Source organism: Passer domesticus, chromosome 3 (assembly GCF_036417665.1).
Source record: "Passer domesticus isolate bPasDom1 chromosome 3, bPasDom1.hap1, whole genome shotgun sequence".
NCBI classification, from domain to species: domain Eukaryota; kingdom Metazoa; phylum Chordata; class Aves; order Passeriformes; family Passeridae; genus Passer; species Passer domesticus.
In genome coordinates this window covers 59,431,782-59,457,748 of record NC_087476.1, presented here as the reverse complement: position 1 = coordinate 59,457,748, position 25,967 = coordinate 59,431,782, and the positions used below count along the sequence as shown (strand labels likewise).

Here is a 25,967-nt window from a genome sequence, read left to right as displayed (position 1 = left end):
TGTCCCATCATCAGCAATCATTTCCATATTCAAAGATGTGTTTCTAAGAGGAAAGCTTAGAAAAGCTTCCTGTTACAAAACATCCCAAGCTCATTAAAAGAACCCAGTTGTAAGGGGATGTAGGACAAACTGTCACTGGACTTATGACAGTGAACAACATCTAAATAGCTGTCAGTGAATCCCAGTTGTAAGAATTAAGTCATGTGTGGCACTGTTTCATCTAAGCTGTTCTGAGAAGCTGATGAGAACTCCATGTACCGTGCCATTTCCTTGAGGTGTTACGTTGCTTGTAATTGAGGACACTCTGAGGGAATGACATACCATCCCTAAGTGATGCTGATGCTTTGGATGTCACATTTCCAATAAAGTTATAACTGAACCATAGCCCTGTTGGGATCTTAGGAGACAGTGTATTACTTTGAAGAATTGTCATACAAGGCACAAACCTCAGGATGCAGCTTGTGTGTTGTCCTTATAGGTGCTGCTGTCCCTTTTAGAAGGAAACAGGCATTCTTCTGAGATTTCTGCATGCATAGCCATGCCCTTCCCCCCTAATATAGACTTGCAATTCAGGCTGACCACTGAATTATTTTCTAACTTATTTTCTTTCTAGCAAATTTCTATGCAATTTGGAACAACACTTCAGGAAAGTACTGTAGGTAGCCTATCGATCCCAGTCATACAGGGCTTGAGACCATGATACCTGCAATAAATGAAAAATTTTACAGAACCCCAGCTGAATGAAAACATGCCATACACTCTATTAACAGTTTCTTTGCCCCTCAAATTGAATTATTTCACATTTTCTTAGGCTCTTTCTCCTTGAGCTGGAAAACTAGCTGTAATAACTGGCTATTTTAATAAGGCTCTTTTTCTCTTTGCAGTATGCTTTCAAAAATGGCCATTTTCTTAGCTATACTAACTGCTGAACTTTTAGTTTTAATCTGGGGCCCACCACTGAAATCAGCTCTGTGGAGTTCATGCGGCTCAGCCAAGATTGTGCATTTACTTCATGGTGTATTAGACCGTTTCTCTGCAACATGTACTTTTGAAAATTGCATCTCATGAATGAAAATTCCAGGTGAGGTTCTTGGCAGTGGCAGAGAGAACCCTACTGAACTGCGAGGAAAGCATGATTAAAAAGGGGTATGGAGAGAAACTGAAGGCGGTTTTCTCTCCTGATTTTTTCCCCTTACTGTTTGTTTTATAGGAGAAACCTAACTAACATTTAATGACACCCATTACAGAGTTTCTTAAGCTTCATTTTTCCTGTTTTCCCTCTTTCCCCTGGTATTATTTTCTCAGCGAAGCAAGGCTCAGTGTTGTCCAAAAGTTGTTTTGACCATCCCCACTGTTCCCTACTGTTTCAGGGGAGGTGCATTAGGTCTATGGGCAGCTTCAAAGGAGTTGTAAGAGGAAGAGGCAATAGGAAAGCACAAAAACATGGAGAAAACTTATACCTAGCAAGGAGATATAAAAAAAAAAAAGTGTGGCATGTGAAGAACTGGCTACACAGAAGTCCTGGCATCAGAAAAGAGGACAGAATTAAATAGGGTAGGGGAGACCTTTTGCATGGCAATATGGCAAATGGAAATGTGGTGTGACAGAGCTGAAGATGAGCTCTTTGGGAGGAGGGTGAAGAGGGGAAGCCCTTGGATGAGAAGAAGCAGGGGACAGGGGTCAGAGGGCACACAGGGAGCTGAAGGAATAAAATGAAGGAAAGCAGTGAGCCCTGCTTATGCAACACTAGCACAACTTTCAGAAGCTGCAATGAGTGTGATTTTCTAGGACTGGGACACAAGTGACATCTGACTACTGAGGTTCCAGATGGCATGAAGGAGGCTAACTGATTATAATCAAGTTTCCAAGTAGTTCCTTTGAACACTGTGTTTTAAATCCATGAAGTATTCAAAAGAGTGTACCTAAATGTCTTTTCCACAACCACATTATGCTGTTAAAAGTCAGCTGCTTTTCACCTAAACAGGAAGAGAACATGCAAGAAATGAGAAAACACAGGAAGTCAATCAGCATGGAAGTCTGAGCAAATGCTCAGTGAGCAGACATTTTTATGCTTGGTGAGCAGACATTCTGCTTGTGGTTCTTGGGTAAAGCTTTTTCATACTTGTCATGACTAGTGAAAAAAATGGGAAGAAAACTTAGACTTATTTTTTAATGTCTTTGGGATATCTGAGAAAGTGCAGTGGGATGATTCATTGCTATTTCATGCCTCGCTACTTCATGCCTCGCTACTTAGAATACCAATGATATATGTTTAAACTTAAGTAGATGAGAAATAGATGCAGCCTTTTCTATGATAGGTTATCGTAATACTTCTATTTTAAGTTGTCATTTAGGCTTTTGTAGAATTGAAGTCTGAGATTTCTCCTATGAGTCAACCCTCATTCTGATAAATCATTTAAATAAATGAGGTGATTATCAGTTTTTAGAATGAAGAAGGAATTCACATGCTGTAGAATGTGAGACCACAGAATGAAAATAGAAAGGAAGACTTATGTTATATTTACTTCAATGTGAATTTCTGAGTTATTTTGGGTCAGGGGTCAGAATTTAATGTGTAACTGAAATATACTCTTGCACTTTACACAGACTCATAAAGCAAGAGATCACTGTCTTTGTTCTATGTACAATGCAAATGCAGTTGAAGATCTTGTTTTCCTCTTGGACATTGCTAAGTATGCATGTGAGGCCAGGGGAAGAAAAACAAACGTTAATGAAACCACTTGCAGAGACTAAGCCTTGATCTAACCCACACAGCCTCAAAACTGTAGTTTTTCCATACATGTATTTATGGATGTTTGGGGAAGGGAGAGTGTATTCCTGTTACAGCTTATGTAGCTTGAGGAAATAATTTTTCAACTACAGTAATTTCATATTTTCCATATATTGTTCAACCTGCAACCCTGAAAAAGGATTAATGCAACCAAATAAGTTAAAGCTGATTTTTTTGCAAGATTTGAAAGGAAAAGTGATGTGCGAATTAGATTATCTTTGTCCTTTAGGTATATATACACTTTAAATATGAAGGAAAAATGCAGGCTTCAATATATGGTATGAAGGCTGGGGAGAGCATTTTTCTTAGTTCAGATATGTAAACTCAAATTCAGTATTTTCCTCTGTAATAACAATAATGAGTCTTTTGATTTGATATTTAGGTTTGGTTCATTGTGGTAAGGGACCAAAGTGTGAAATATGGATTCCCATCCTCACACGGATTTCATCCTCACAGCTTCTCCATATCGTTCTGCAGCTATTAAATAGTGAGATTACCTCAAGGCAGAAAACATTGCCATCCTGAAAAAGGAAACACAGGAGTTTAATGCTTCTTAGATAAAGGGGAAACAAAACAACAAATTCTAAATCATAATACAGAAATTCATAGAAATGTTATAGGGTTTTATAGAAAGATCTGAATAAAATTTCACATTTTTCACTTCTGGGGGCACCTTATGTTCCAGATGAGCAAAGGTCTTTTTGTCTACAAAATCTTCATGTCAGCCTCATCTGTCCTGAGTCCTATGAATTTGGTACTGGAGATTTCCGTTTTTTTGAGTTTTAGCTTGTACTTAGCACAGTTGGCCAGAGATGGTGCTGAGTGCTCGGATATTGCAGAGTGAAATGCAGTGGCAAGTTGAACAGAAGTGATTTGGGACATTAATCATAGCTATACTCAGCTGCCATGAGTTATGACTTTGAGTGAATTTAAAATTAGAGAAAAGCACCCTGCTTTTAATAGTTAGGAAAACAGCAGCAAATATAATTATTTAAGAAAATGAGAAAATGGTTGGGAAGATGTAACACAGGGAAGAAGATTTATCTGTTTTTTGTATTTGGTGATATTTTATTATTCAGTTAAATAAAGGTAATCTTCTGGAAGTGAATTCGTCTAGCTTTATCAGATAGGTAGCAGAAATAGAAATAAACTCAATTTACTAGTAGCACCTATGGGTTGCAGCTAATTTCTGGCTGTCTTCTCATAATTGCTCTCTTATTTAATCTCTGTCCTTTATTCCAGTATGAAAGTGTATGCAGTAGTGAGGCACTTACACCACATGATGAATTGCACTGTAAGTGAAAGTCAAACACTGGAACCCTGTCCTTTGTGGTGGGTTCTTATCCAAAACCAACCCTATTGTAGTCAGTGCCAGGGTTCACTGGGGTAAGGATCTCTAAGAGTTTCTGAGATGATGCTGGAGAATTAGCCTGCTTTGTCATGTATACTAGTCTTTTCCAGCTCTTCCATGATGTTTTTTATCTATAATAATTTTTCTGATTTATTGAAGTATAACCAGCATGTCAATACAAGGAACAAACAAAACCAGTTGAAAAGTCCTGTTCACATTCTGGTTTTTTTTCAGTTTTTATTCTGTGTTTACTGCTGCCAGCAGCTGGGTCAAGCCCTTCTGATGCTGGACCTAGGATGTTCATCTTGTTCACCAGAAACATGGGCATGCTGCGTGCAGCTGGAGGGTGTTCCAATAGATCAGAAAGTTCTTGTCCCCACTGAGCTCTTCATTGGTGGCTCTGATTGGCTCCAGGATGTCCATCCTGCTGGGACAGGCATAAAAACCTGGAGAAATGGTTCCCTGTCTGTCCAGACAAGGGATTATCCTGAGTGGGCCAGGATGCCTTGGCCTGTGTGATAGCCAACTTGCCATGGAAAGCAGTGCATAGGAAGAATGTTTGTATCTGAGTTTAGTCCTGACAAAGCCTTGGCTTGCTGCTCAGTCCCATGGTGTAGATATTACCTAAGCACAATGTACAAGGCTGGTGCATCCCAATTTCTTTCCACAAATACACTTTTTTTTTTTCATGTCTGTCCTACCCTTACTAAAACATCAATTCCATTTGACCTTTTTTACCAGACTACAGGAGTAATACTTTTTTTTAAATTAAAAAGATTTATTAGATTTAAATCTAAAAGTTTGGAGTCATGCTTTCTTCTTCAGTTTACCTTCCTTTTCCTGTGGAAAGATCTCCCTATGAGCAGAGTTTCCAGGTTTGTGGGGTTTTTTTTCTTTCCTTCAGTACAACATCAAATTTTTATCCCTCCATCACATCTGCCATGTGGCTCGGGATGCTGTTCTTGTGGAAGCATGCTCCTATATCAAGTTCTCAGGCACTTTGACTTTTGGCAGTTTTCCCTGACCAAAGGATCTGGACTGCTATTGAGTCATAGAGTCAAACAGGTCTATCAGGAAATGTTGAGTATTGCTGCAGTCAGAAATAAAGGAAGTTTTTTCTCACTCTCACCTCCAGGATATTTAATTTGAAAAATGTGGGCAGTATCCTGCTATTTATGGAAGCCATTAAACAATGGGATGGGTATGTGGGATTAGGATTTCTTAGGAGTGGTGGACCTATCAGCACAAAATGTATTGACCTCAGATGTCAACAGCTGATACAGCAACAAACAGGGGCTTCTCTCCCATTCTAACAAAGGTTTTTGTGGATTGTTCCTACTGAGCACTCTTTGGTTTGGTGCTGGGGATATTCCAAAACTGGTGTTTGTACATGTTATTGGGAATAGAACTCTTAAGTGCTACAATATACTCTTTATGAACTCAGTGGGCAGATAGTGCTGTCATTAATACATGATCTTGAGTTTAGTGAAGGGGCAAGGAAAAAGACAGAAATTGGGGACCCCCCCCCCCCCCGATTATGTATCTATTCTTAATTACTGGTGAAGAATTGACCAATATTCATAAACAGGTTAGTAAAAATAAGCAACACAAAAGCAGAAAATCGTTTTTAACCTTTTAGTTAATGAAGAGTGCTGTTTGTTTTACTTAAAGTGGCCTTTGCCAATGAAAGTCTTGGAGAATAATTTTCCTAATTAATATGGCAGGGTTCATATAATAGAAATGAAACTGCTTTCTACACTTTCTATCCATGAATATTTTGATTGAGGGAAAGTCTATTCCACATTCATGTTGCTTTTGAGAAAACGACATTATTAAAGCTCTGTGGAGCATTAAAAAGGATTAAAAAGCTTTGAGGAGCCTTAAAATCTTCTTCCACCAACCCCTTGTCCATGCACATTACTTGTTAAAAATACAGAAACAGAATTAAAATAAGACCCATTCTAACGCAAAGATCTGCATCAGGGGAACCTTAAATTGAGAAATATTGGATCTACTCACAGTGTCTAGAAGAGCAGAGATCAGTATGCATGTCAGTGCTGAACCATTTACTTCACCTAGTAAAATGAATCATAATTGGACAGATGAGTGGAAAACATGATAATGAAGTGCCTGATTTGATCACACTCTTTCTGTTGTGTATTTTGTCCTGCACACCATGTACACACAAATAGCAAGTTAGGAGGGGGTAATTCTGGCCTGGAGGGTCGTGTTTTGTGGGCACAATATAGAAAGCTCTTTGATGCTAATGAGTAATCCAAATAATTTCCTACTTTGCCAGATAAATTTAGACACCTTTTAAATCCAAGTTTGCATTCCTTGACAGGCATAATACTTGGCAACAGATAAATAGTTCATGATTCACTCACGTTATTTTGACACGTATGAGACAGATTAGGATATGGAGGAAAAATTTATATGAGTTAATATATTTGGTGATCAATTGCATCCAAGTAATAGTTAGAAAGACCTTCCAGCTATCTTAGAGTATGAATTAAAAGCCTATTCTGAGAACTTCTGAAGTACGTGACCTCCCTAAATTCACTATTTTCAATGTCCAACAGAAGTTGGAATATACCACAGACAAAGTAATAGTGGACGGTGTCACCTGTCTCTCTGTTTTTTAAAAATTTCATTACTTTACAGAAATTTTGTACTGAGCTGGCAGGCAAACCTTTGAGTTGTTTGTTGACATCTATGTCACTTGTCAAATCTTCCCTGATGAATGTTTTCTCCACTGCTTATTCTGTTGATTGTGTCTCTGACCTTTTGTCAGTGCAGAATATCAGCTCTCACACTTGGGACTCTTTCTTATGTAGCTGTCATCAGCCTTACTAACTTGCCTGAATCTGAAAATATATCCTTTTCCTTTGACTAAATTTTTGTAGGAAAGGACATGGATTAGATTCCTAGGTAGAATCTTAAGCTCAGCTGGCACCACTGCCCTCCTTCATGCCTGAGGTGTATTTTGGCTGTGCATTTTCTTACACACCCACCTCTAGCCCATTTCAGTGCAAGGTAAATTGTTTGGAAGGCACCAGCAAAGACTCTTGGTGGACCGATGTCTTCCTTTTCCTCCATGTGGTCTGAGGAGAGCTGACAGAACCCTGACATGCCCTTACTTGTAAGAGCTCATTACATAACTACAGGAGTCGTCTTGTTAACACAGATTTTTCCAAAAAGCTGTGAAAGGCATGTTGGAGGATAAAATTATATTGTCATGCTGACTACAGATGAAATACAGATACACAACACTACACAGTTTTGTATTACTGGGAAAAATGATCAGAACTCAGGTGTGTAGAACAAATTGTTTTGGGGGAGTTGTGTGGCTTTTCCTTTATATGCTAGAAAACCAATAGAGTTCCAATTCACGTTATCAGGGGGTGGTTAAGACCTGCATTCCATTAAGGAAGAGCAAGTGCATGGGAAGATGTTGAAAGAAGCAGCTCAAGCTGCCAGTGCCTGGCGTTCTCGGGTGTGACGAGTGACTGCCCCTGTCCGTGCTCGCGGCTTTTGCTGACCTGCTGCGACCAAGGGCAGGGCCAGCACACAGCTGCCCCATGCCACTGCACAAGGGCAGGCAAGCTCCAGCAGCTGTGCTGCCATTTCACACCCTTGTTTACCACAGGACTCTGTGTGTGTGCCTGAGAGCACCTCTAAGACATCTAAATTTGGTCATTTCCAGAGAAAGCAGAATCATTCAGTGTCATATGCAACGAAATTAAGTGTTCTTATTTTTTAATGGAAGATGGTTTAGACATTTAAATTAAATTTAAATGTATATTCCATTTAAATTGCTGCTTCTGTTTTAAATTTTGTTTGGTTAAACCTATTTAGGTAGCCATATGTAATAAAACTATTATTAAACTCCTTTGTTATGCAATATGATAACCTGAAGTCAAAGCAATATTGGCCTCCACAGCTGTGGATGGATATTGTGCCTCCCAAACAAAACAGTAATAATTCCTCATGTGGCTTGAAGAGTATTTGTGTCAGTAAGATTTGCTTTAACAGCTTTTGCATAAGCTGACCTTTTGAACAAAAGTGTTTGAAAAACAGTGTTTCAGTCTGGAGGAGAAATAATAACATGTTGTGCAAAACAGTATGATGCTTTAAAAACTGTATTATCTGCACAGAAGCTGAAAGGAAAAGTATGTTCTACATTTATATATTTTTAAAAAAATAATTTCTGAGTGGAATTAAAATCCAATTAGCTGAAAAATAAACCAGAAAAAAAACATACTATTTATTATCTTTTCGCCCATGAGCCAGTTCCCAGAAAACCCATTGAACTCTCTCTTATGTTATATTGTGAAGCAAAGAGATTAAAACAAGAAATGCAAGGAAAGGCTGTCTTTACAGATGAACTAGATAAGTGTCTGTTCCTCTATTTTCCATTAGAGAGGGTGGCTTTATTACCTCTCCCTTCTCAGCACCCTCTTCTACCCTTAAAATATAAACCATGTTTTATGAAAGATTGTACATAATTTAAAATTATTATGTTAAATACAGAACTTTGCTCTTGTATTTATATTTAAAGTTGTCTGCTTCTCATTCATTTCTGAAATAGAGCTTCTACCTTCCACAACTGTTTTCTTTTTCAACAATAACAGTTGGTAGAAAAAGGGATGTTATTTCTTTTCACAGAATTTGTCATGCTTCTAATATTTAAAATGTTTTGGAAATTATTTCTGTCTTTCTTTGATACTCTGTATAATAAACCTAGCACTTTCCTGGCTGAATGCCCAAAACTAATCTGAGCCCTTTCCTTTTCTATCTTGGAGGAATAAGTTTGTTTATCAGCATACCCAACTTTTTGAGACTGGAATCTTGAGAAAGAAAGATTGCATTTGTGATGGACCCAATATGATTTTTAGAATAAAGAGGGCAAGATAAGCAAGGATACACACTGTCTGTTCTATGGAAAACTTTAAGCCTCATATGTTGGCAGTGCAATTATACTGCCAGTTGACTTTAGTTTCTCAAAAGCTATTTCTTATCTGGGTCATGTTTGTGCTATTTTTTTTTTTAGCTGTCTGGGGCCCTTCTAGCATCACCTGAGCTTGACACCACTGGCACCCCATGCTAGTTGTGGTGCCACCCCTGAGGATGTGATGTCTGACATATGACCAGTGTCTCATATAAAATCTCCTAGCAGGAAAGTACTTCCCTTACCATCCTGCCAGCAATGCCTGAATTTGCAAGCACAAATACATTCCATGGACCCCATTGCTTGGAGCTTATTCATATATCACACCCACCTGTGTGAGTCAAGCTGCATGGGTTCCTCTCCCTCTGGGTGAGAGTGCAGGATATCTAGCTGCACTTTTTATGGAAGGACATAAACCTGTATTTTTCTTCCTTGTCTAATTTTCATTCCCATTTTCAAAAAATACAGCTAGTTATAATTTAGGGGAATAAATGAAATTAAAAGTTTAGATAGAAGATGTTTTTATGTGGTATAGTAGAAGAGGAAGTAGCATCATGCCAAATGCCTCCCAGAACAAATATATTTCTATTATCTGTACCAGGTAATTTGAGGTGAAAGACAGCAAAGGGGGGACCTCAGGGCTATGTTGAAGCTCTTGGATAAATGTTACAAAATCTCTTATGTCCTGAAAGTGGGGAAGAGTATGATGCTCTTAAATCACCATGGATTTTTTGCTGGACTTCTGGCTTGTCTGTGTGTATGGCGTGGATTTCTTTGGCACAATGAAAGGAGAAATCCTAATGATTTGATTGAGTAACCTGTCCTACAGTAAGTCTGTGCTTAGAGCTGAAGGAGGAGAAGTGGAATTACCCACACATCAGATATAAAGAGTATCCTGGTGCAGTTTGCCCGTATAAGCCCAGTTTCCAGGAGTGTTTATGCAGCACGTAGCACAGGGATGGCGGTAGGGAGAAGGAAATTGCACATACGAGTTAATCACAATTTACATTACTGGGAAGACGAATGAACTCTCATAATTCCTGAAAAGTTTTTTTCTTCAGGTCTTCAGCTTCACTCAGATAAGTAAGTCTTGTTACCGGAATTTAATTAACATGGAAATCGAAATATATCACTTGAGTTAGGAAATAATTATTAGGAACAACTCGACATCATCACTTATGCATGAGTGCCCTGAAAGGAGAAGAAGAGGGACTCTGAATCTCAAGTGGCTGTAATTGCTCTATCTACTTTGATATGAGCTTTCTACAAGCACTCAGTTTCGGCAATTTTAAGTTGTCTTGTCTTAAAAATGAACATTATATGAGCATAATAGTAAAATTCAGCAAAAGTTCCTAGTGGTGATAGACTATCTTATTTCAGAAGAACACACTAGGACTCAGACTAACACTTTCTTTGAGATTTTCTGCAGTTCGGTCCCTCAAATATCTCTCAGCAAATCAATAATTTTCGTTAAAGAAAATAGGTCTCAAACAGCATGTCTCTCCCTAGAGAGCCTATTAGATGAGTGAAAAAGCCTTTCCAAAATGTGGAAATCCTGGTTTTATTAAGCTTTAAATTTTTATTATTTCAAACTCTTTGGGTTTGCAAAGAGGTGATTCTGAGGTGGACAGCTTGATGCAAGTTATAAGATGAAATTTGCAGAACGTGATAAGCATACATTGCACATCTGCTGGTGAAAGCTTTCTGCAAACACCATTAAACACTGCAGCATATACTCCTCAGCAGAAGGGAGTGGTGAGCTTTCATCCCTGCTTCCCAGTTATTGGGATAGAACAGCAAGGCTGTATAGCACTGCATGAATCTCTATTCATGCCAAGTGGATTTGCTTGTTACAGAGGATATCTGTGGTCTCACTATGGCTATTAAAAGGAAGGCCATAACCACTTGCAGTTGCAGAAGCACTTGTATTTTTTGCTGGAAAGACCAAATTTCAAAGTTTTGGCTGAAGTTTTGTGCTCTGACTTGCATGGTTTATCCATTGAATAACATCAGTAAGCTGTATGGGTATACAGGTTGTGCTTGCAGTCTTTCTCTGATTGATGAAGAGAGCTTGGGACTGCATGGAGTTTGATTCATTGGCTACTTTTTTTATGGACTTCACTGGAAGCTGTGCTCACAGGACAGGTGTAGAATTTAGGATGTAAATTATTTATGGATCCGTTGGGCCAAGAGGCAGTATGTAAATGTTGGACCATTACAGCTGTTCTCTGTACGTAAAGCTTGAGTAAAATAAAACACTAATGTATATAAAAAATAGAACCACAGAACTAAAAGCATGCCTCTCAAGCTAGGCTGCTTATTTCAATGAACACTTTGATGGATTTGAATGGCCAAAACATTTTCAGAAATTTTGTTAGGTGAATTATTCCCCGAATTAAGTACATTCTCTGCAGACTACTTAATATATATATATATGTATAAATTTTTCTTAGTAGATCATTCCCAAATAGCATATTTTGATCCTTGATATTCACCATCTAAGCTGTGTTACTTGTTATTATTAAAAGTAACATTAACATAAACCATTTATTTTAATTACTTGGCTTGTTGAAAGACAAACCTAACATGTAGACATCTTAGAGCTTGTTTTCCTTTAGCACTCTGTAAGGTTTCCTTCATAGTCATTAACTAGGAAATCACTGATTTTGCTAACAAATGTTTATCTGTAAAGTTACGAAGTTACCAAAGTTACCAAAGTTACTGTTCAGTCAGGCAAACTCAACAATTCATTTATCCAGTTTACAGACACAGGCAAACATCAGCTCCACTATTCCACTACTAATTATGTCTTTAGCTGCAATATCACTCTGCAGTGTAGCATACTGAAATCACTTTTAAAACTTTCCTTTCACAAATTCTTGAACATGGAATCAGATGAAAGGCCTTTCAGAGTAAACAAGAAAGGAATGAAAAAGATATGACTAATCAGAAGGTTTGAAATGGGCCTTTATTAAAAAGGAGTACAGAAGAGGTACTTTAATTGTCAATTGTAAATGGACATGCTGACTGTCAAATTATGTGTATTATGTCTGTAGGGACAAAAGTTGTGCTTTTTTGTTGATGCAGAAAAAAGTTAAGAAGAACTGAGAAAAACTGTTGCTATAAATTTTCTAGATTAAGTTATGAGAGATGCAATGTTGCATCCCAGCATAATCTTAATTCAAGGCCTTCTTTAACACCTCAGAATTTCCCTATTTTAGTATCTCACCTTCATCTAGAGGGATCCCTTAAAAAAAAAGCAACAACAAAACAACAGGTTATAATCTGATTTTAATGACTCAGACATAGAACATCCTGCTTCTGAATTACTTAGATTTTGGAAATACTAGCAACTTTATGTAAGTGGTCAGTGCAGCTTGTACTAAAAATGTTAATATGATCCTTGGGTGCCTAAATAGGCAAGCAGTGAGGTGATTTTTATGCTGGGTTGGAATACTGGGTAGAACCTTTCTATCATCATTATAAAAGGACTAGGAAAATCCGAGGGAAGGCAGGAAAAAAAAAAAGCCATGAATTTCTGGGATCTGGGGGAAATGCCTCTGTCAGTGGAGAGTTCTGTCTGCTAAAGGCAGTGACCTGTGATTCTTTCTTTGGAGTGTGAAAATATTTTCACTAAAGAAGGTATGAGGATCTAAAATGCTACTTATTATGGCCTACAAAGGCACACTGTGGCAATTAGTGGCTGGAGTTGGCAACTTGAAAAACTCAGAACAGAACTTGAACTGAATGAGAAGTCCATTTTTGACTCTGACAATGTTCAGCTGGTAAAGCAAATGAGCGAGGGGAGCACTAAAACCATGTTGGTATACAATACAAATTCTGAGCAAAGCTGATGGAGAACTGGACAACAACTTTAAGCAAAACGATTAAAGTAAGTAAAAGGAAAATGACTGCAAAGAAATTTAGGATGTGTGCTTCCTAGATCATACTTTGAAATACAGATTCTCAAACTGTAAGCTGCTTATAGAAATATTGTCTTTTGCAACAAACTGATTCATTGTTTATTGTAATTTGGTCAGTCCTGTTTCTTTATCAACATAAATATTATTATGAGCAATACAGATCCTGTAAAGTGTTTTTGCATTGTGAGGCATCAATCTGAACTTTACAAAACTCAAGAGAAAAAAATATTATCAGTAAAGGAGTAGATTTTTCTGTTTCCTTCATAGGGAAGTCAGTTTGCAAAAAACAGAAGCTCATTTAACAATGATGAAAGAACGTTAAGTAGCTGAAAAACTGCTGCAGGTCAGAGTTTTAGCTAGAGCCATATGCCAGTTAACAATAAATCAGTTATTACTTTCCCCTCTGGTAGTTTTACACAAAGCAATAACTTGGACCAAATTAAAAGTCATTCAGGTGTCCATGAGTAGAAAAGATGCAGCCACTCTCATTCATCATTTTTGCCCTGCAGACACCTCAAGTGTTTCCATTAAGAACTTCATGAAGTGAAGTAACAACCCTGAAGTTGCTGGGGCTAAAGTGGCTGCACAGGGAAAGTGCTTCCATGCTCCCATGGGTATGGGTAGGAGAGATATCTCCCCACTCTATTGACCACCCTCTCCATTGCCACCGACTTCACTGACAGCATATTTTGTTCCAAGCATTCTCCAAAATCTTTGTGCTGAGGACCAAGTGTGGATCGTCAAGGGCTTAAGTTTCTAAGTGTGATTAACTGTCTGGCAGGCAGGATGTAACATGTTACACCAAGCTGTTTTAATCAATTTTTGCCCTGGTGCCAAGAGGTTTGGCCAGGTCTGTGGCAGTAATCCTAGAGGGTGGAGCAATTGATAAGAGTATTCTACAGAGTTTCATGCACTCACTAGATTCCAAACAAGAGAACTGGTTTTGATTCTGGTGGGGCTTTTTTTTTTATTGTTGATTTTTAAATTTATTTATTTTTTATTTTTTTTACTATTTAAAGGGGGATAAACCACCCCCAGAGCAACAGTACAGATTACTATACAGATTAGACAGTGGTTAAGTGTTTTGCAAATCTTACAAAGTAGATTAGTAACTGCTCTTCTTTCAGCAAAATGTCAAGGAATAAAACTTTGCCAGTGCTTTTCTTAGTTTGCAGCGAAGAACTTGGGTTTGTAATGTCAACAATTTACGGAATGGAAGGCAGCCACTTAATCACTGCCAATGTGTCTATTTATTATGCAGTATGTAGAAAGCATCTGTGAATTTTCTCATCATTGCCTTTGAAACTACCTGTTATAAAGTAAGCTGCGCAATTAATTCTTAAGGTGATGAAGTGCTCAAGAACTCTCATTATTCCTGGAAAATGTATCTTAAGAGTCTTCAGTCTTCCAGATAGTTTTCTCCTATCTCACACAATTACTTTATTGGAAGATCAATTAGCATTTATCAACTGTGTCTCGTCATGATACTTTCAAGACTCTTCTATTTAATGTCTATTGGCCGCCACTACGTCACCTTAATGAAAGTACATGGGTCATGGCGGTAGTAGACACCAAATTTAGTACAGTGCAAGTACCATTATATGGTATTATTATGTAAATAAGTACTGTATGGTGCCTTTCAAATGCACTTCACAAGAAGTTGGAGGAAAAGCTGATAGACTTGAGAAGAAAGTACAGGAATATGAGGCAGGAGTTTGAAACGTGGTGCTCTCGACATAACGCATATGTCAGTGTCTCACAAATGCGCTGTCAGGTTGTCTAGGTGATGTTCTGGAGAAAAAGAACAGGAAGGTAAGAGTGCCTCAAGTCAGTGTGATTATTTTGAGGAGATTACTCTCTGATTCTAAGAGGATGTTCAGAAAAAACTTATTGAAGAATTTCATTGTGAAAGATCTCCACAAAGTAATTCTGTGCAAACTGCAAGGGACAGAATGCCTCTAAGCATGATTTTGTAGGGCATTTTGTCCCCAAAGTGAAAGTTAGCTGAACATAGTGTCATATTTTAAACTATATCCAGAAGAATCTAATTAATTGAAGTTAGTGTTTTGACAGCATGTGTTTGAATATTCAGCAACTATTTTTACCCAGACCCACTGAAGAGCTGAAGTGAAAAACCAATTATATTTTAGTAACACACAACCACTCTTACCCAGCTACTTCCTTTAGTCAGTATCTGGGAGCTGAACTAACCCTGTGCTAGCTGTATGCTTTTGACATTTTCCAGTGTTTGACAGGAAAATGTTGAAACTCTAAAGCTGAGAAGGGTCAGGGTGAACTGCAGCATGTGTTTCTGTAGTTATAAATTCCAAGAAACCATTTCCAGAAAGAGAACAGAATTGGATATGTGGTTTAGGTGGTAGATAACCTATGATAACTATTACTGCCTCAGCAACCATCTGTTGGGGAATCACAGAATGGTTTGGAATTTACCTTAAACATCATCTAGTTCCAATTCCCCTGTCCATGAACAGGGGCACCTTTAACTAGGCCAGCTTACTCAAAGCCCCATCCAACCTGGCCTGAAACATTTCCAGGGATGGAGAATCCACAACTTCTCTGGGCAACCTGTTCCAGTGCCTCACCACCCTCATTATTGAAAAATTCTTTCCTTGGATCTAATTCAATCTCTTTTAGTGTAAAATCTTTACCCCTTGTCTTGTCACCACATGCCCTAGTAACAAGGCTCTCTCCATCTTTCTTCTAAGCTCCTTTTATGAGTGAGTTACAATAAGGTGCCTGCAGAGCCTTCTCTTCTCCAGGCTGAACAACCAAAATTCCCTCAGCTTTTCTTCATTAGGGGAGGTATTTCAGCCCTCTGATAATTTTTGTGGCACTTATTTGGACCCACTCTAACAGTTTAACAACTTTCTTGTGCTAGGTGTTAGTCAATACTAATAATACAGGCACTTAAATTTATTACTGTTTTATAAAATTATACTTTTGTCATTATAATTGCAAACATTTTGAAAAAAATGTTAATGTTAATTATAGCAAGAGGTAGGTAACTCTTGGAAGGCCAAATGTTTTCTATGGTTAGCCTCCCTCCCTCTGTTCACAGATTTTAAGCAATAAATATTAGTGTACAAAATATTTTATAGGTTTTTTTTCTAGTGTTCTGTGGTCCTTAGGCTAGTGTTCTGAAAAACATAACACCAAAATATAGACATGCAAAAGCTGTGCTACACTCTAAATAACAGCTGCTAATGGAATGGTGCTTAAGACTCGGAAGAATTACTTTTCTAATATTAAGCTTTAAGTATAATCCATCCATATTCTGTCTACTAATCAAAATACCTTATATTAATGTTAAAATCTTACTGAAATTGTTTTTACAGTGTCATTTAGCTCACCACAAGTGGTATTTTAGTGCTGAGGTTTGTCCATTGTGATAATTCTGTACACTTTTTGGTTAAGATCTGAAGTCTTATTTAAAAAAGACTTGGCTTTTGCTTCAGCAAAAGGGTTTTTTGAGAAAGAAGGAGAATTTTTATTAGTGCTAAGTGTAACTAATCTACAAGTCATATGTCTTCAGTTCTTACTTATAAATAGAAACTTTTTTTTAATATCTTTTTTTTTTTTTGCATTGTCTTTGAAGGTTGACAGTATTTGTGACAAATTAACAAGACTGGATTTTTTTTTTTCTTCCAGTTGAAAGCAAATTTAACAAAATGTCTTCTGGTTTTGCTTCTACTTTTCAATAGAATCCCCTTGTCCACTGTAAGTTTTCCTGCTGGATAATGGTGGAAAAGATGATAATAAAATTGAAGAATCCTAATAGTCATGAAAATTGTGAAGTCTTTCCACTGCTTATTTATCATGAGAACTGTTACATCCTAACACAATTCCTCAACAGTTCAGAGTTCACCTTTCAGACAACAAAACCCAGTGTGGAGAAGAGCTGAATTTAGGGTCTAAATCTGTAATACCCTTTTCTGAGACTCTTCTGTCAGGTTCAGTGCAAATGAAAAGGGCTGACAAGAGTCATCTAGAGCTCTGCCAAATGTATATGTGGCATTACAATAGCTAAGGAAGCTCTTCAATGGTGTTTAAATATCACTCTAATTTTGGGACAGGGCAGTGAAAAGCATTTGAATTCAACCCAAGTATAATGGGTCCACACCTGTGTAATTTTCTTCCAAGGCCAGGCTGAAACATCTTAATAATTTCATTTTTCTCAAAATGGTCTGTATACAGAAGTTGTGTGGACAAATGGCATAGCTGTCTGATGTGGAAATTGTGTCCAGGTGGCAACCCTCTGAGCAGAGTAGCCAGCCTGTTAAAAGGACTTTCAAATGGTATTTTCTCATGTTCTTCCTTCTTGCTCTTGGTGATTTCCCACTGTAGCAAAGAACTAAATAACAAAAGAATTGAGAGAAGAAAGGAGACCCTGAAATGACCAAATACTTATCTAGACTGTGCCTTTCTTCACAAGTGCCTCCTCTCCTGGTGACACTAGTTCTCTCAGTTCTCTCTTTCCTGAAAGGAGGACAGTGTAAAGAACGAGTTGCTGGGAAAATTTCCCCTCTCAAGAGTGCTAGTGTCATTCTGATCTTGCCATTGAATTGGGTGATACTTTAAATCATACTGTCTGTGCTCTTTCCTCATTTCACTTTTCTTAGGGCCCTTTGATGATGCTTTCTGGAGCCATCTCTGTGGTGATACTGTGAGGTGGGGCACACTGCCTGTGCCACACTCTGCTGTCTTAAGGCAGACACAAGTGGCCCAAAAGCTCAGCAGGCTACACTGTAGACACCCAGAGGACTTTACTAGTCCACAAATTGGTCACTGAACACCTCTTCCTGACTCCCAGCACTTCCCAGGACACCTCCTTATCCTGGTGTGTGGCCAACTAGACATTGTTTGAGTGGGGCAGGCATTCAATGTACCATTGTATGCAGTATGATGGTAGAACTCCAAGAATCAGGCAACTGGTTCTTTCCAGTGATTAGCTGTGGAGGCATCTCAAAATAGGCTCTTTATAGGAGACAACAGTTTGAACTGAGACTATAAGCTTCAGATTGTAAGTATTGAGCAGTCTTTTTCTTGTCTTTTGGAAGAAGCAAAAAAAAAAAAAAAGAAAACCCAAAAAACCCAAAACAAAACAAAAAACTTGCAAGAAAGCAGTCTTTCTTGCCTTTTTCTTCAATGAGGTACAAGAAGTAGCTGCCCTGTGATCCAGCTGTCCTAGTGCATCACTGCACTGCTCCACCCTGCTAGACATTGCTTTGTATTTTCTGTCCATCTTTCAACTTAGGACTTGCTTTGTATTTTCTGTCCATCTTTCAACTTACCTGGGACAAGGATTCATTTTTTGAAAGGCAACCAAGAGGTCTGCAACACTTCAGGCAAGCCATGTCTAATGTAACACAACAAACACCCTCCTTCTCCTTCTCACCATCGCCAAAAAACCCCAGAATTCAAGGTGGTTCTCACAACTGCTGGAGCATTGTCAGAGGAGTCCTGACCACATGAAAAAGACCATCTTGAGAAAGAATTTTTTCACTTTTCTTCCTCTTGGACCAGATTCTGGGTACAACTTGACACTGATTTCAAGCACTTCCAAATTTATTTAGCAAGCAGTTTTGCCAGAGAGAATTGCTGTCTTCTGTGCAGATTTGATATGAGCAATAAAATGCACAGCAACATCTGAAAACAAAGTAAGATTCATAACTGCTGCCAGAGCAGAAATTCCACAGGCTTCACTGCAGCTCATATGTCCTTTTTGGTAGGCATTTTTACCAACAAAATGTGTGCAACAGAAGCAATTTCATTGCTATAGCATCTGCAGCATGACTGCGAATGGGAGATAGTCACCTTTATATCCATTATGTTTTCTTTCTCATTAGCTAATCATGGTGCAAAGCCATTCCTATTACAGGAGACTTTAGCAAGACGGAATTTCAGTTTTTCAAGTTTCAAAGTTTGAGAGATGTGATTGACTGTTGAGAAAACATTTTCTATCTCATTTAACTGGCCTCAAGGAAAGAAAAAAAAACAAAAGAGGAAAAATAAAATATGCATATTTCTAGGAATCTCCTGTAGAAATGTCTTCTATCCTTCTGTTTTCATGCTCCTCTTTTCTAAAAAAAATGTTTTAAAATTTTGAAAACACAGTGACTTGAAATCACTTGGCCAGGGAATACTCTGCAAGCTCTCTTCATGCCTCTGCTCAGTAAAGTCTCTCATACAGGGAGGGAGTTCCAAACTCTCTGAATCTGCCTCGTGGCCTGAAGCTGGTGGACTTTGCAAGCAACTGCAGATTTATATGATTGAAAATATATTGTTATTGTTTTTCCCTCTGTATTTCCACCCAATGGGAAGACACAGAATAGTTGAAATTTTATCCTTTTGAGACCAGAAATTCTGTTTCAGTGCATTTGTCATTTAGCAATGCATGGAAAGCTTTTGAAAGGATGGAAATATTTCTTCTGACATGGTAATAAAATCAGAATCTCTATCTCTGAAATAATGTATTTTTAAGTTAAAATGTTCTTGCTTAAAGTAAAAAATTGAAATAAAAAATAAATAAAGAAATAATCTGTTTTATTCTTTCTGATCTTTGATTAAAACTAGACATTTTGTTCCTCAATTATACCTTTAATCTCTGTACTGGAAACAGAATGATTTCTGCAGCTATTTTGTGTGGCATTTTGTGTTGTGAAAATCCAATTTCTTTTGTGAGATAATCATAAACACCACAGTAGTTGCACTTTAAAATGCCAAAAAATTAAATTATAGGGAAAGATGAAACATTTTATTGTATATACTGTATTCTGAAGTTTAGTGAATGTGTTCATGAGTTCAAAAGGATAAAGCAGTGTTGTGGAAATCCTTCTCTAAACATCTTTTATTTTAGCCTACATGTCCCTTGAAAAGGTGCTGAAAGATTATATAAATCACAAGTTTTCTTCTTTAGTGAAGAATAATCTTGATCTCAGTTTTTGCTGGCCTCTCTATGCTCAGAAAAGAACATAACAAAAAACAGTGGGGTTTTCTCATCCTTTCAGTGAAATGTCTACTTTAGTCCCAGTTTCTCTAAGCATTTCTTTATGCAGGGTAACTCCATCAGGAATCCTGCAGAAACAGTCCAGTTTCTCAGTTTTTTCAGTTGGATTCTAAAGAATAGGAGTTTGCCATAGCTCCTGTACCCCACACTGGATTTTTGGCCATCCACAGTAGTTCTGTGTTAATTTAAAGCAGTACATTGAATGACTCTTCCCAGTGTGAAGGCAAATGGTGCAGAATGCCTGGTGTCCATGTCGTCTAAACTGTTGTCTCCCAAACTAGTTGATCACATCAAAATGTCCTTTGGGAAGTTGGCCTCAGCCAGTGTTCATACCCAAGCAGGTGTCAGAGCCCTGTGGGTGAGTATTAGTTAGCTAAAGCTGAAATTTAGCTATAGCTAAAAGCAGATGAGGGTCTAGCAGTTTTACAGCAGGGATAGTGGTGTTCCATTGCCCTGGAATATTCTCTGGCATGAACTCAGGTGCTGGTTTTGGTGTGGAGCATGGAGATCTGCCCTAAAGCATATGAGAGATGGTAGTACCCTTGCCTTTGGGTGGAAACTCACACAAGTGCTTTTCAAATCTTCTTGTGAATAGCACTTGCATGACTGCAGATGGCAGGGCTAGCAGAGATGTTGTTTTATTTCGTTTGCAGTAGAAGTGTGTATCCTGTTCTGCACAACTGAGAATGAAGTAAGTACTGGCTCAAGGCTACATGTGGTCAAATCATCCCAAATACAGCCCACGTGGCCAGCACATGACGAATGTCTACATTGACCTGCTCTTATCTCCAACCTCAAACAACTGGCCCATGTGTGATAGGATACAAGCTTCTGCACAGATCCACTTGAGACTTTGATACAGGATGGTGATTTACCTGAGGGGAGGAGGAGAGGTGGTTTAGGGTGAACTTTGATAAGTGTGCAGCCAGGGGCCTTCTGGATGCAGTCTGACCTGGGAGTGTGTATGTCATGCCTTGTTCATTAAGTAGCTGGAGATGTTAAACTGCTTCTTTCTGCCTCTAGTTTAGGCTGTCCACTTTTTCCTTTTTTTACATCTCTTTTACTTCTTTTACATCACTTCTTTTACTGTCTTACCCGACATTTTGTGGCAATTCTCTCATCATAGCTTCTTTTATTTAAGATTGATAATTTTTATTTTATGAGCCTTTCATTGGCCCCAGATAAATAACTTGGCTGGCATTTACTCTTTCTGTCATTCTGATGTTCATGGCATGGTTATTATTGCTGAAGGCTGCTCATTTAAGTGATCAAAGACAAATCATGTGGAACTCAAAGACACAGGGAAGATTGGAGGAACAATGATGGGCAAAGGAACCTTACTAACCCACCCAGTGGAAATGGACAACTCAGATGCTCCCTAAGACCATCCAAGGGGTGGGAGAAAGATTGACCCTGGAGTGAAACCCACTGAGATCAGTTGGTGAGAAAGGACAAAACTGGGGAAAGAGAAGGAGTAAGATGGACTGAGGAGGAAAAGGGTAAGAAGTGGTACACTGAGTAATGGTCAGACAGCTTGTTGGGCAGAGCCCTGAACTTGATGGGTCTGTTGTCTTTTGTTTAAATCTGATTTCTTGCTGCCTTCTTTGTGGCTGTGCTCTGTGCTCCAAATGTGTGTGTGCTAGCACTGTCAAACCTTAGCCCACACAATCTGGTGAACACGAGAGGTCTGTGCCCAGCAGCAGGAATGAGCCTTGAGCCTCAGGGGCTTGTGGGTGTGGGTGCCAAAAACTGAAACACGTCAGGAGCACTGGGGGCTGCTCCTGGGGAGAGTGAGGAGGCTAAAAGCAGCAGTGGTCCATATACTGTGTGTGCCACATGGCACTAGCAGACAGGTTCTAGTCCTGATGAGTAGGAGAGAAGGAACAGGACTGGGCCACCTGTGCTTTTCATGTTCTTCTGAGGGCTGTGTGAGACTGTGCTTTCTCTCTGTGTCTGCCTGTGCGGCTGGATGGGTGGGCAGTGTGAGTGCACAAGTGCAGCTGTCAGGAGTGGGTGCTCAGCTCCTCTTCTGCCTGCACTCAGGGAGAGGGAACAGCAGCAGTCCCACATCCATGGGGCTGAGACAGGAGGAGAGCCCCTGGCTCCCACTGCCCATCAGGTTCAGCTACCTCTAACGCAGATGAAGTTTTCCTCTTGCCAAATCCATGAGCTCTATTAATTTCTATAGATTCCTTGACACATTAGTGAGTTAACTTCTGTCACTCATCCCTCCTAGCCCACTTTTACCTTCCACTCTCTGTGCAGGGGACTCAGTGATCTGTGACTTTCTTAATGCCCTGCTGAGGTGTCTAATATTGCCTTTCAAATAGTTATCTGCTTAATGTTCTGCCTGTTTTGTCTTACTGTTCATCTTGTTTTTTTTTTTTTTCCTTTTAAGTAAACTGCTGCTGCTAAGCATACAAGTAAATGAATACCTTTATTAAGAAAAAGAAAGAAGAAGCAGGCCTCTGCTAAGGCACTTGGGATAAATTCTGTGTCTACAATATTTTCCTGGAACATTACAGTTATTATATTTTTATTTACTTGCTTATTATGATTTTTTAAAACTTTGTTTCAAGTTCTCATATAAGTTCTTTAGTGTCCTGGAGGTACTATTGTACTTTTGAACTGAATACTGCAATGTAAAGAGAGAATGCCTTAAGTCTTACTTGAAGACTATTATTTAACTTTTGAACAGCTGGGCTCCTTCCCAGCAACTCAAAAGCCAAATTCTGGTTCCCCATGAGCAGTAATGTGCACATATCATCACAAAAAAATGTAATAGATTGCCTTTGATAGAACAGCAATGTCTGAAATGTAAAGTTAACATCTAACAATAATAGCTATTGTCTGGAAGAAAAGGTGACTCCTGCATACACATCAGCCTTCATGAATAGATTTTTTCACAGAAATAGCATGGCATAAAAATGAAAAATATGTGAGTTGTGACTAAGTGAAAAAAAGTGTTTTGAATGTGTTCAGAACAAACTTGCCTGTTCTCAGAACTTACTTCATGCTTGACCATTTAAACCAGATCCCATATATTCACAGGGAAATGTGAGCTTATTCAGTGAATACACTGAAAAGTGTGGGGGTCAGATGAATGAAGTAAAGTGTGTCAGACTTCTGTATAAAATTTTCAGTCACATATTAAAAAAAAAAAAAAAAAAAAAAATCTGCCTGGAAGCTAAATTGCAGCATTTTGGTCCAGTTATTAGTTCCAGTGACTAGAGAAAAGTAGTTCCACCAATATAGATTGTAACATCCTGAAGGGAGTGAACAGAAGGACTTGAAACCCTGCTGGATCTGTGGGAGAATAAATAATTGCAGGACTCTGGGACTGCACACCAGGAATGTAATTGAATGCATCAACTTATCTCAAAACAGATGATGAGACTCCTTAAGAAGGTAATGCCTTTTAGATACACCTGTCAGAATTTCTAGAACAGTAAGATTGCCCCTGGCTGTGATTTGCTCTTTATGAATAAAGGTGTATGTAGGCATTCTGCTGACTCTTTAAAGGTGTTTCAACATTTCTGCCTTTATATTTTATTAAATTCGCTATGAGTGAATCTATCAAAGTCAGAATCAGAAACAATAAGCTAAAAGGCTCCAATTCTGCATGTTCATAAAGAAACTCAGTATGTTTTAATGTTGATATTGTGGCCCACACTTTTTTACCTCTTCTGCTTAGACTAATAGATACATTTTTTTTTATTATTTGAGCGTGGTTATTAACTTGTATTTATGTTCCCTGAAAGACTGATTCCGTGTGCAATCACATTAAATAATTTAATTGGAAAAATAAACAGGACAAAAAAGAGGTGGAAGAGAAAGGTTGAAAATGAGAAAGGCAGGCAAAAGGGGGATTCGAAGGAACACAAAATAAGAAGTGGAGAGGGAAAACTAAAACTGGAGAAAAGAAAGAGGTGAAGAAAGTCAAGATCCATTTCCTTAGTAAGAGAAAAAGAATAAAGTGGTCCAAGCAGACACAGTGACATAGAATCAGAGAGTCCAGGAAAACCCCTTGAGAAAAGTCTGAAAAGATACGTAAAGGGAGAGGAAACCTAAAAAAACCACATTTAAAACAACTTTCTTGTGAATGCTGTAAATGTAAGATTTTGCATAAATTCATCTGAAAGACTTCTCAAACAAAAAGGCCTAGTCTGATAGCCTTGATAATCCCTTAATATAAATTGATGTTTTTCCTGAAGGAGTTCCTGGTTTAATATTTTTATGGAAAAAAAAAAGTTAATTTAAAATGTTTATAGTAGAAGCTCCCATAAAAATCTTGTCAGTTTTTTTTTTCCAGAGGCTTATTACACTTATTTTTACATGTCTTTCAGACTCCAGTGATCTAACTTCAACTTCATCTTAAAGACCTATCAAGCAGAATAAAGAGCCCTCTGTCAAATTTCTGTCCTTATGAGGTACTTAAGCATAGTTGAAGTAATTTCTACGATAATAAAATGTTTCAAGGTTTCTGAGTCTTGTTATAAAGCATGTTTTAGGATCTATGTCATGACTCCCTTCTCGTCTCCACTTTTATTCTGGCTGTTTTTAATACCTTTCTTCAAATAGTTGCAGTAGTCTGGTAGCAGACAGAGATGACAATCTCTTAGGGTTTTTGCTGAGCATCTCCCAGCTTACACACCTAAAGACAACATTAAGCTTTTAGAAAAGGATTTAGGTGCAGACCAAATGCTGCTGAAGAAAGGCACTGGGTCTTTAGGATTTGGGTTACAAGCTTGAGGCACGTGGCTATTGACCAAGCAAAGTGAGAGAGAGGCAGTTCATATTCATTTTCATGTGCACCTGTGCACAATACTGCCTTCCCCATCCTTTACCTAGATAATAATTTTGAAGTAGCAATGCTTGTCCTAGTGCCATGGCATCGGGACTTTATCCCTGAATTAGATACCTTTTCACTTGAGTGTTCCTTTTTGTTGCTGTCAGGCTGATGAGTAATTAACTACACAGCATGGCATCAGCACTATTCTCTTTGTCAACAAACTTTGGACTTCAGAATTGATTAGTCAAATTAGTTTGACCATAACTTTCTTTTTTTCCCCCATAAGGTGTTGCAAATCTTTAATGTTAACTGTCCTTCAATGTATTTAGCTGGTCTGGTTTCAGCCATTCCATTTGTTTTTGTCAGAATTGTCTGATATTAATCTGTAAGACAAAAAATTGAGCCATCTTAGCCTAGCTAGCTTATAAAATGGATGCCACAATTGTCACATACACCTGTGCTCTGGATTCTCCCGAAGACTTGAAAACCTACAGATAGTCCCTGTTCCTGGTTCAGAAATCTCACTGACTGCCATTTCAAAGCTCCTTATATGGTGTCTCACACCCTGTCTTAGTCATCATTGCTTTTGTATCCTACTGAGTTATTATTAAATTATTGTCTTTCACTTCTAGTATTTCTGTCAAATATTTCTGCCTTTCATTTAAATGCCAGTTTAATGATTTCTATTTATATAGTCATTAACATCAACTGACTCTCATTCACTCAAATACAAATATCTTTTGTGTTCTTTAGCTTCATTTGCCTGAGATTTTGTCTTTTCAGCTTTTTTTGTGTGTGTGTGTGTGAGTGAGCTCACTACTGCTGCGAGACTTCAATAGTTCTAATTTTAATTCCCAGTTAAGTAGATTAAGCAAACTGTTACCTTTCAAATTCTGCATACTTTCATGTCCTGATTTTGCTGCAAGGATGTGTATTGTATTTGGTAGCAAGATTATTTTTATGACTCCCTTGTCATGCATTCCCTTTGTAGAGTACCCAGAGCTGATGTTTCAGCTGCATTTCATAGAAGATTAAGGATGGAAAATTGCTCAGGTTTGTAAGCTAAACAGAAAAACCCCCAATGCCCATAAAAAAAAACAAACTATGGACTAAACATCCTTTTGCACGATGA

At 38.2% G+C, this 25,967-nt stretch overlaps 1 long non-coding RNA gene across 1 annotated transcript in view; it reads left to right on the top strand.

The window, feature by feature from the left end:
* LOC135296700 (uncharacterized) overlaps positions 1 to 25,967 on the top strand; it is a 149,607-nt gene that overhangs the window by 28,169 nt on the left and 95,471 nt on the right. The window lies entirely within an intron of this gene.